General features: G+C 40.7%; 1 long non-coding RNA gene across 1 annotated transcript; it reads left to right on the plus strand.

Annotated features, from left to right (window-relative positions):
• The first annotated feature begins 2,131 nt into the window (after positions 1-2,131).
• On the plus strand, positions 2,132-6,397 carry LOC133278292 (uncharacterized). Its single transcript, XR_009746499.1, has 3 exons — positions 2,132-2,381; positions 3,343-3,505; positions 5,601-6,397. It is a non-coding gene; the product is annotated as an uncharacterized LOC133278292 (long non-coding RNA).
• Positions 6,398-9,759: the final 3,362 nt, after the last annotated feature.

Below are 9,759 nucleotides of genomic sequence, written 5' to 3' on the forward strand. Positions count from 1 at the left end.
TTAAAACAGCTAGTTAGGACAACTTTTGCTTTTAGTCTTTTTGTTTGTTTGTTTTTAAACCTTGAGTGTAGTTATTGCCAAATTTACTATTCTAAAACAAAAAAAAATAAAAATAATAAAAAAAAAAGTTTCACTTTCCCATCTATTGCAAGTCCTGAAGGTTTTCCTTCTAAAAATGGTCCAGCCTGTTTCTTTTTATTTTAATGGTTTGATGCATAGGAAAAGGGTTAACTGCATAACTCAATCACACAATATCTTAGATTACAGATAGCCTGCAAGAAAAGGTTTTGCAGCGTGGTAATAACTATCACTGCATCGTGGGAACAGGCTGTGGCAGACAATGATGGAATTGACAATGGTGCATACAAAGGCCACCTTTGGGAGAAACCATATCTCACAGCATGCTGGGAAAAGTGAGAAATAGTAGCAGATGCTGTCAGGACTATAAGCAACAGATGCCTCCTGGCCAGCGTTCAGCCAGTACAACCAGATCACACCATTCATAAGCAGGGAACATTTTTTTTTCTCCCTCTCTTTGTAGGAGGGAGGTAGCAAATACAAATATTGCAGAGGAATTAAAAACAGCAGATGGTGGCAGCAGGATTTGATGAGATCAGGGTCAGGTATGGGTATACATTTGGTAGTGGCATTAATCATCCTTTCCCTTTGGGAACTGAAAGTTCAGGCCACTAACACAGCATTAAATTGACCACCTTCAGGTTATGTTTTACTTACCCAGTTACCCTCAATATCCCTTGTCATCCTCCCCCCCCCACTTCAACAGCATGGCCGCATAGCTCTCTCGTGTAATGCTCTAGTAGATTTAAGAGAGTTTAAAAGAACATATGTTCAATATTTGGTTAATTCAATTTGTGCTTAAATCATTAATAAGCCAGCCAATCCCGAACAGGAAACGTTAAAAGCCTCCTATTAAACCCACTGCATTATCTCTCTCTCTCTTGTGCCAAGCTGGTTGTTTTCACCTACAAACGCTCTCTGTTTATTATTGGCTTGAATATATTTGGTCACCTTTCATCTTCCATCTATTGCTCGAACATTTAGCTTATAGCTCCTGTTGTAAATGCTGCAAAGGAAATGAGGAGGTAAATAATACAGCTCCCTTGGAAAAACAAAGTTGGAAGTGTAAATGAGCTTTCTTGCATGTGTTGCTCTGTGCGTTGGGTTCAATACAGTCAGATCATTAAAGGAATGTAAATGAACAGTTTGTATCAGAAAGTGACACAGATTCCTTTTCAGAAGTTTGTTTCAGATTTTAGTTTTACTTTAAGAGCGGTTTGAACTCATTACAGGTCTCTGTGTGATGACTTGTCAAATCTCTGAGACAGTTTTGCAAAACCAGAATGCATTTTCTCCCAGCCATTGCTCTATTACTGGACTGTTGAGTAAACAGGATGGTGATGAAGGCGTAATCATTCTTCTGCCAGGGTTATGGGTTTATTTGGCAATTAGGAGAACACAGCCTAGTAATTAGACAATCTGTGTTCTAGCATTGTCTGTGAGGCTGGTTTCCTCACCTTAGGTAGGTGATATTTTTTCCATTGCTCCGTTTTCTCTGTTATGAAACAGAGATTTTCATTATACCTGCATCAAAGGAGAAGTGTGGATGGTTAAACAAATTATTCTTCATTTGCCCAGTGAGTTTGTGGAGTCTGAAAAACATGCCCAGTAGGCATGTTGTGTCAGATGCCAAAGTCTGACAGTTTGGTGGTTGTAATATGAAACTTTGACACATAAAATGTAAGTTCTGAAATTCAGGGTGCAGGAGAGGTGAGACCTGACTTCTCTTTACTCAATTTCTGTTTGGAAGCTCTGGTCCTAGGCTTGTGCTGTGAATTCTGGGAAGCAGCCCAGCATTGCTGCAGCACCCTGCCTTTTCAAGCCAGTGGACCTTTCTGGCCACCCAAAGCACTGATTCTCTAGAGACATAACAGAGAATCTGGCAAGAAGTTGTGGGTCAAATCAGGTCCTCCAATCAAAACACTAGATTTTACTTTATGCAATATTTGATATTAGATATTTGTTTTGTGAATGATAAACTTCTACACCTTTATTAGAGGTTTTTCCTTGAATTCTTACTGTAAAATTCAACCTAATTATCAGTGAATTAGGACTTGAAGCATCTTGTATCCATATGTTGGCGATAAACTGGAGATTAGGGAGGCACTATTTAATGTATTAATCTGTTGTATAAATACACTAGGTTGAGCAAAGATGAAGAAGATATTCTGTGGGCAACAGGCAAAGAAAATATTTCTAGGCTCTTCTGCATAAGTTTTCCTTCTCCCAGATTGCTATCTTCAGCATCATCAGATTTCTTTGCCTCTCAGTCTATGGACTGATCTTTCTCCTACCAAAGCCAGGTGACTCATCACCACTGAAATGGTAAGAAGACTGTGCTTTCGTTATCCAATATACTCTTCCATGGTAATTATTTAACAGAAATGGGGAAATTTGTGTGTTCAACAGCAGATTGCACTGGAGTTATATGTTACTTCCTACTTACTTTTTCACACCGAGGAATTCTCTCAGTCAAAAGGCTGCAGGTGTAAAAGGAATGGAAAGGCACAATTCTTTCTTTATGCTAAGTTATTTCACTTAACTCTGAGCCTGTTGTGACAACTAGGCAACTTAGTTTAACCTCCTGTTTATCAGAAATGACTACATTTTTCCCAGTTACCTCTCTTTCAAGCCTGGTTGAATGCACGCTTGCCTAAAGCATATCTTGTGCTTGGCTGATGCACATGTGGTTATCTGATGAAACTCTCAGCTCTGGGATATTAATAAATAAAATAAAGAAAAAACAATATTCATCTGTATAGATAAAAATATTACCCACATGAATTCCATCTATCTGGTCTTTGGTTAAGAATGATAAAGCTCTGCTGGGACATTAACATTCAAGGTATCTACAGTTACAAAACTGGGGGTTTTATGAGGCATTTTGTTGACCTTTTGTAGTCTCTGGCGTTGGCCACCGTATTTACTATACTAGCAAAGTCATGACAAACATATTTACTCTGTTACTGCTGTGGTATCCTGCTTGACAAAGAAGGTATGGCAGACCTCTGTTGGATCATGTTGGATGAAATGTTTGTATCATCAAAATCTGGGCAAGAGCTCAATTTACAACTACCAGCAGCTAAATGCCTACAGAGTAGCATAATCAAAGAGAGTGCTTTTACTAAATAAATATGGTTCTTCTCACTGAAAGAAGTCAAGCAACCATATTGGCTCTGACTTCTTTAAAGTCTTGAAATACACATGATTTTGTTGTACAAAGTGAATTTTCATGGAGTCCTAACCAGACCTTTCTCTTCCAAGAGATCTGGAAAACAAACTAAACTGACCCCTGAACCAGACACTACAGAGCCCTGCAGATACGAATTTGAATGGTGATGTTTTGGAATATGAGTTTAGTTATGGAGCCAGCTATTCAGGAGTGGGAAAAACCTGTCCCTGAAACTGAACAATCCTGAACTTTAAGGTACTGAAATCTTGCAAACGGGGTTATAGGTTAGTTTTCCTGAAATACCTTTGTAATATAATGTCACACTTAAACATGATGGCTAAATGATCCTATTCCGTGTTGCTTTCTGACATGCTAAGAAAAATGCTATATATAAAGTACTTGGCACCTGATCCTTAAGAAAGGAGAAGAGACTTCTGCTCTCCCAGCAGAAGAGACAGAGCCATGCCAGGGTGATGCAGGTGAGTTTCTCAGTGTGGAGGCAGAGCTGAGTGCAGGCACAGATGTGGCCAAGGCAAGACATGTCCATGATCCAGGGGGACTGCAGCTTTGGAGACTTTGGAGCAACTTGGACTGCAGTGTTCTGTGGCTCTGGCAGGGTATAATCCTGCCTCATTCTTGCAGTCCTGCACATGTTGAGATACTGGTATATAGAGTTAGCTCCTCAAAGATCTGGCCTGACCTTAAGAGTGCTGACATCTCTTTTAACTTATATGGAGCCTACCAAAAGCTTTCTAATGCCTCTGTGGACCTTTGGTTGGAATTCCAACAGCTGGATGGAGCTTCCACCTCCCACACCTGCCTAAGAGGATCAGTAAGATGCATTCTGTTAATTTCCAAATTGTAAAGGAAAAGACTTGTTTGGGAATTTATTTCTTATTACTAGCCAATTTTGTGTAATCATCACATTTCTCCTTCATTGTTCTTTCAACAAAGTTCAAAACCCTTGCTACTGCTAGTGAGAGCAGAAATGAAAAACATTGGATCTTTCAAAGCCCGATCAAGTTTGTGTATCTCTTTTCCTGCTAGGTTTGGGATAAATCTTTCCACCCAATAGGAAGTTCATTTGTTTTAACTTTCTGTCTCGAGGAGCCAATCGTCAAACTTCCCCCAGTGCCCACAAATTCAGCTGTCATTAGTCCTTTCTTCTGAAATGACTAATTTCCATCACTCCATGTCATCCATGAATGGGAAAGTAATCAGCACCATTTAGAGAGAAAAACCACTTGAGCTCCAGGATCCTTTTCTCCTTGTTGGCTGATTGTGATTTCATATCTTTTATGTAAAGCAGACTTTCAGAGCTGTTACCTATTTAAGGAATTTTTCAATTAACATTTTTTTTCTTCAAGAGTGACCAGGGCCTTTCGATTCCACCACAAAGGATTGGCTTACTTTTCATATAACAGTGTGCTCAGCTCAGTTCCTTCATCCTGAAGGTCTTTTATTTGGCAGTGATAATTTGGTTTAAACCCTCACCAATCAATAGCTGATCAATGCACAGCAGGAGAGGATTTCTATTGAAAAACCATTATACTTCAAGGGACTAAAATTTCTCATTTGAACAAAAAGTGCTCCAGCCTTATTCAAAATCTGTCTAATTGGCTCTTGGTTAAAAACAAAAATAAGCCTAAAAGGGAAGAAAGTTCCATATGGACATTGAGGAGAGACCGAGGTTAAGGGCTGGTCCTGAAAGGTAATGAGAACCTTTAGTTTTTGAAGAACTCGGTTTTTCAGGACTTGCCAAGGTTGGGCTCTAATGTTAAAGTGCATTTTATGAAGAAGGTCATATTTATTTGCAAATGTTTGCACTGGGCTTGATTTTCTTTGAATGTGAATTATATTATTTCCAAACAAGAAATTCTTCAAAGTGCATAGTTTTTCTGCCTTCACAGGACTGGGTAAAATCAAATCCCAAGCAGTAGGTGTAATCCATTATTTACCCATCTGTTAGCTGGTTCTTCTATCCAGGGAATATCATAATCATGGGGTGTAGATATTGTAAAGCTGGCTTCAGCACTAACTGTTACATAGAGGCTTGTGCTTTCCTGCAGAATGATCCTCAGCTTTCACCTGTGCTGTGGACCTGACCTAATGCAACTGACCTTGTGGAGAGCTTTGTCACTGCTTTCTGTGTCATATTTCTGTGTCCAGCCAAGATTGCAGGACCACACTGATAAGGTCTTAAAACCACTTTTAGGGCTGCTCTGCAAAACTTCCATTGCGGATTCCTCTTTTAGTAGGCCCTGGCTGGATTCTGGTCTATTTTCCTGCAATTTGTCTGCATCTCACTTCTGCTCCTTCTTCTGCTCGTTCTCTTTGCTGTCTCAAGCAGATGAGGCAAGAGAGAGCTGTTTCCCCCACAGCTGCAAAAAAGTGGACTCCTGCAAAGCAAACAACAGTATCTGTGCCCCAGCTGAGTGACCGCTGCCACAGAGCAGTAGTGGCTGCCTGGTGTCATCAGAAGGAACAGGAGCACCATGCATTCACCTGTGCAGGTGGGGAGCCGAGGAAGCCTGCTGAGTGCCACCTGGCCTTTCCCTGCTGCCTCTGTTGCCAGAAGTGAAGTCCAGCCCTGTGCAGAGGATACAGCACTGCGTCCCCCTGCCACTTGATTCCTCCTCAATCCCCGTGTGCAAGGGTTGCACTCCATTAGCCACATAGGTCTTTGTCCTGGCCTTCTGCACTGACTTGTCTTATTTTTTCTATCATCCCACTTAGATGTCAACAGATGAAATAGCTTCCTGGGTGCCTGTGATTTAATACAGTGAGAAAATACAAACGGTGATACTTGATTAATAACTCACATCCCTCCCTCACAATGCACTGTTTTCTAATCCATGGTTGTTTCAAACAATAGAGAAAGAAAGCATGGCCACATGGGAGCTGTTATGTTCTTGCATGAAGGTAGAATTGAAGAAGCTAGTCCTAGAAAGCATTTTTTCTAATTCTCAGGCTACATATTTTTATTTTCAAAGCTTTTTAAACATGATGAAAACCCCAAATCGTTGTCAGAATGGTCTGACTCTGCAAGATTCTTCTCCAGTATTTCTTATCAGAACTATAATTGATTTTTTTTTAGACCAACCACAATGGGTTTTCTCAGTCGAAAATAACTTTTCATCCAACAATTTTTTTGAATTTGGAATTATAAAAATCTACCTTCAGCTAAAAACTTTGTAAAAATTTTGATACAAAAAAGAATATCTGAAAAATATCCTAGCAAAATGGGCCAGAAGATATCTACTGAAAATTCTGTAAACCAAACCCAGTTTTGATTTGCATTCCTATTTAGTAAAATCATTTTCCCAAGTTTTGGTCACTTCTGCTTGAGAAATGTAAAGTGGATAGATTGAATCTTAGAATCTAGAAGTGAAGAAAACCTTTGATGTCATTTTGTTCTTCTTTTTGTGGGAGACAGAGAATTTTTTCCTCTTCCTGCCCTGTATCTTCCTATAGTAGGCTTTCTCCCAGCCAGGACAATTTTTCACAGAAGTAATTATGGACGTTAAAAAGATATAAAATCTTTATGAGTGCTATCAATTTCACTTTGGCTAATAAAATAAAAGATAAAGGGAGCTAAGGCACTCCCTCTGCAGCATTAAAAATACTCAGGAAAGTAAAGACATTGAGATCGGTTTTATTTCAGTTCATTTCAATCAGTTTACCTCTCTTTGAAATATTTCATTTTCTATGTCTACTTAAGACTGCTGACCAGGATCATCCCTCAGTGTTTTAGTGAGGGGGCTATCCCTGCAAAGGCACTCTAAATTAGATGAGCATTTTAATGGGAATGAATGCAATGATCAGTATGCTTCCTGTAGATTTTTTTTTCCCACTGAAATCTGTGTAGGTGGCTGGAAAATCTTTTTAAAAGAAATGATCACAGAACAAATTGTTAGAATAAGTGTGTTGTAACATGGTTTCACTGGAGAAACCCCGTTTCCCCTGTATGATACAGCACATAGCTGTGCTCCACGGACACAAGTAGGTTTCTGGCCATCCTACTTCCCCTCCTCAGCATTGTTTGAGGTTCTTTGTCAAGACGCCTTCCTCCAAAGCTGCCTCCCCTGGGACAGGGGCTCTTGGCTGCCTTTGAGAGGTGACCTGATCAGCTACCAGTCCCAGCTTTGCAGCTCCGCAGCATTGTCCCTCACAGCCCCATGCCCGCTGCCAACAACCTTCACTTCTGCTACACGGAAGCTATGGTAGGAATGTCTAGTTGAATGTAAAAAAACCCACTCCATACTCCAAAAGGTCCAGAAAAACATCTTGTTATTCATTAAGGACGTGCTTCTCTGCTGCTTCACTTAGGGGAAGTAGTACAAGTAATCACAAGTAAGTGGGTTGCTCTGGTGAACAAGAATGACTTGCATGGGAGGGTTTGCAGTAACATAACCTCGGGTTTGGTCCCCTTTACACTGGTTTAGCTCCAGGGTAATACTATACTAGTACTTAATTTGGTTTGGTTTTAATTAGCAATGGACATCAAGTATTTCTATTGCTCTAAATTCAAGTAAGTGTCATGTACACAAACAGCCACTCCCATACCAAATGCTGTCAACTATTTTTTCTTCTGAAATCATTTCTTATTGAGTTGCCTCCCTGCACTCAGTTTTGTAACGACTGGTAGTGTTCCATGTGGCACAAGTTGCTGATGTGAAAGGTGAGGCCCTGCAGATCCCCTTACAGAAAGGTTCTTGCAATCTGCTTTCTCTGAAGCTACGGGTAAGTCCTAGCTGTGAGATCCACACCAGACTCGCTACCCAAACCTGCACTTCCTTTGTGCAGTGGTGCAGTTCATATTCCCCTCCCCTAGTATGGCCTGACCCAGAGATGTATTTAGGTTCTTCAGTGTGGAGTTAATACCCCAGCTTTCATGCCAGAAACATCTTCATGAAAGGCATCCCTTAAATGTCATCAAACAAACTTTAGGTAAAATGAGGAAGTATGGGAAATCTCAGAAGGGATCCTGTTTTCAGACTTCCAGATCCGCCCTCAGATCCTCTTGGAGGATATGGATCCAAATAACAGTGGTATAATAATAACAGCAACAGAAATAACAGTTGCGTATGATGCCTGCTTTTCAGTAATATACTCAGGAAATCACACTATAACACTGGTTCTTGAGCAGCTTTTGAAGGAAGCGAGGCTTCACAGGCTGTCATTTTAGTACTCTCGCTCTTCCATGCCACTTCCTCACCCATTAGATGAGATTTATATTGTAGGCAGATGTTTTGCTTTCTTTTACAGAAAAGCTGAGTGCCCTCATTTCTTCCTTTCAGTTTGCTGATTTAGCAGCAATCTGGTAAAGCTGCTGACATTTCCAGGAATGTAATCTTCCATATCGATATAAAATGGTGACTCTTAACTTTGTATTAAGCTTTCTGTACATTTAAAAAAATCCAAGGGATTAGTCTAAGCATCTCCAATGGGCAATAAAAAATAGATAAACAAGCATAAGGGAGAGCATTTATTTTGACAAGACAAAGTTTTGGCACCTTTACCCACGCTCCCTGATCCCTTTTGCTGAGCACTGACTTCAGCAGGCCTGGGACAAGGTACTATTCAAGAGGGTGAACTCAAAGCCCTTACTTTAGCCCTGAGTAGTTAAAATCCGAAAAGGTGCATTGTGCTAGTAGTCCTTTCATAACCCCTGCCTCTTTAATGATAGCCATTTCTCCTTATTGAGCCCTTTCTATTCCTTTTCTTCTCTGTTCCTCTCACCTCCTTTTAAGGCCTCCTTTGAGCAGTGCTGTGCCTCTTGTTTTTCTTTTCCTTTGCCTGCTTCCTCCCTCTTATTTGTTTAAACCATTCCCTTGTTCATCTGCTCTCATTTTCTTTCTGCCTCTAGCTCCCCCCCATTCAGTGTTATTCTCCGTTGTTTTTTTCTGTGTGGGTGTGAGCACATTATCCTGCCTTATCAGCTCTCTGGCCCTTTCTCTACAACATCTGAGTGGATGCTGGAATGATCTTTAGCCAGAATCTCCCTAGGGGTCTCAGTCCTAGGCTCCAGAGCTTCTGAAATGAGATGGAAAAAGAGAGACACCCTGGCAGCAGCTTGTCCCTAATGGCCAGATGGCCAGCACTCACATTAATACAATATCAGGCATTGCTGTAGTTCTGCCTTGGAAACTGCTTGCCTGTGCTGGCATCTTCTCACACTCCTCTGACAGCCATGCCAGTCGCAGCACCCTCTTGGGAAAAGAAATGGAAATGACCACATAAATACTTGGAATTCAAGTCACTGTGCAACAAGAATAATCTAATATTTTCATGCGTGAATGTTTACATTATCCCCTCCCCCTGCACACTCCCCCCTCCGTCCCCCTCCACTTCCATTATACATTGTCCTTTCCTGTATGTTTTGCTGATATTGAATTCAGCTCCCTTGCAGCCTGGGACTGATGTTTTTGAATTTACCCTAGCTTTCATGTGTACATCCTTTCACACTGTGCTTTGTCGGGTGGGAGACCAGAAAGCAATTACACGTC

The sequence above is a fragment of the Pezoporus flaviventris genome, unplaced genomic scaffold (genome assembly GCF_033815535.1).
Source record: "Pezoporus flaviventris isolate CSIRO_AGI_PZ_B2104156 unplaced genomic scaffold, CSIRO_AGI_Pfla_v1 ptg000066l, whole genome shotgun sequence".
In the NCBI taxonomy this organism is placed as follows: domain Eukaryota; kingdom Metazoa; phylum Chordata; class Aves; order Psittaciformes; family Psittacidae; genus Pezoporus; species Pezoporus flaviventris.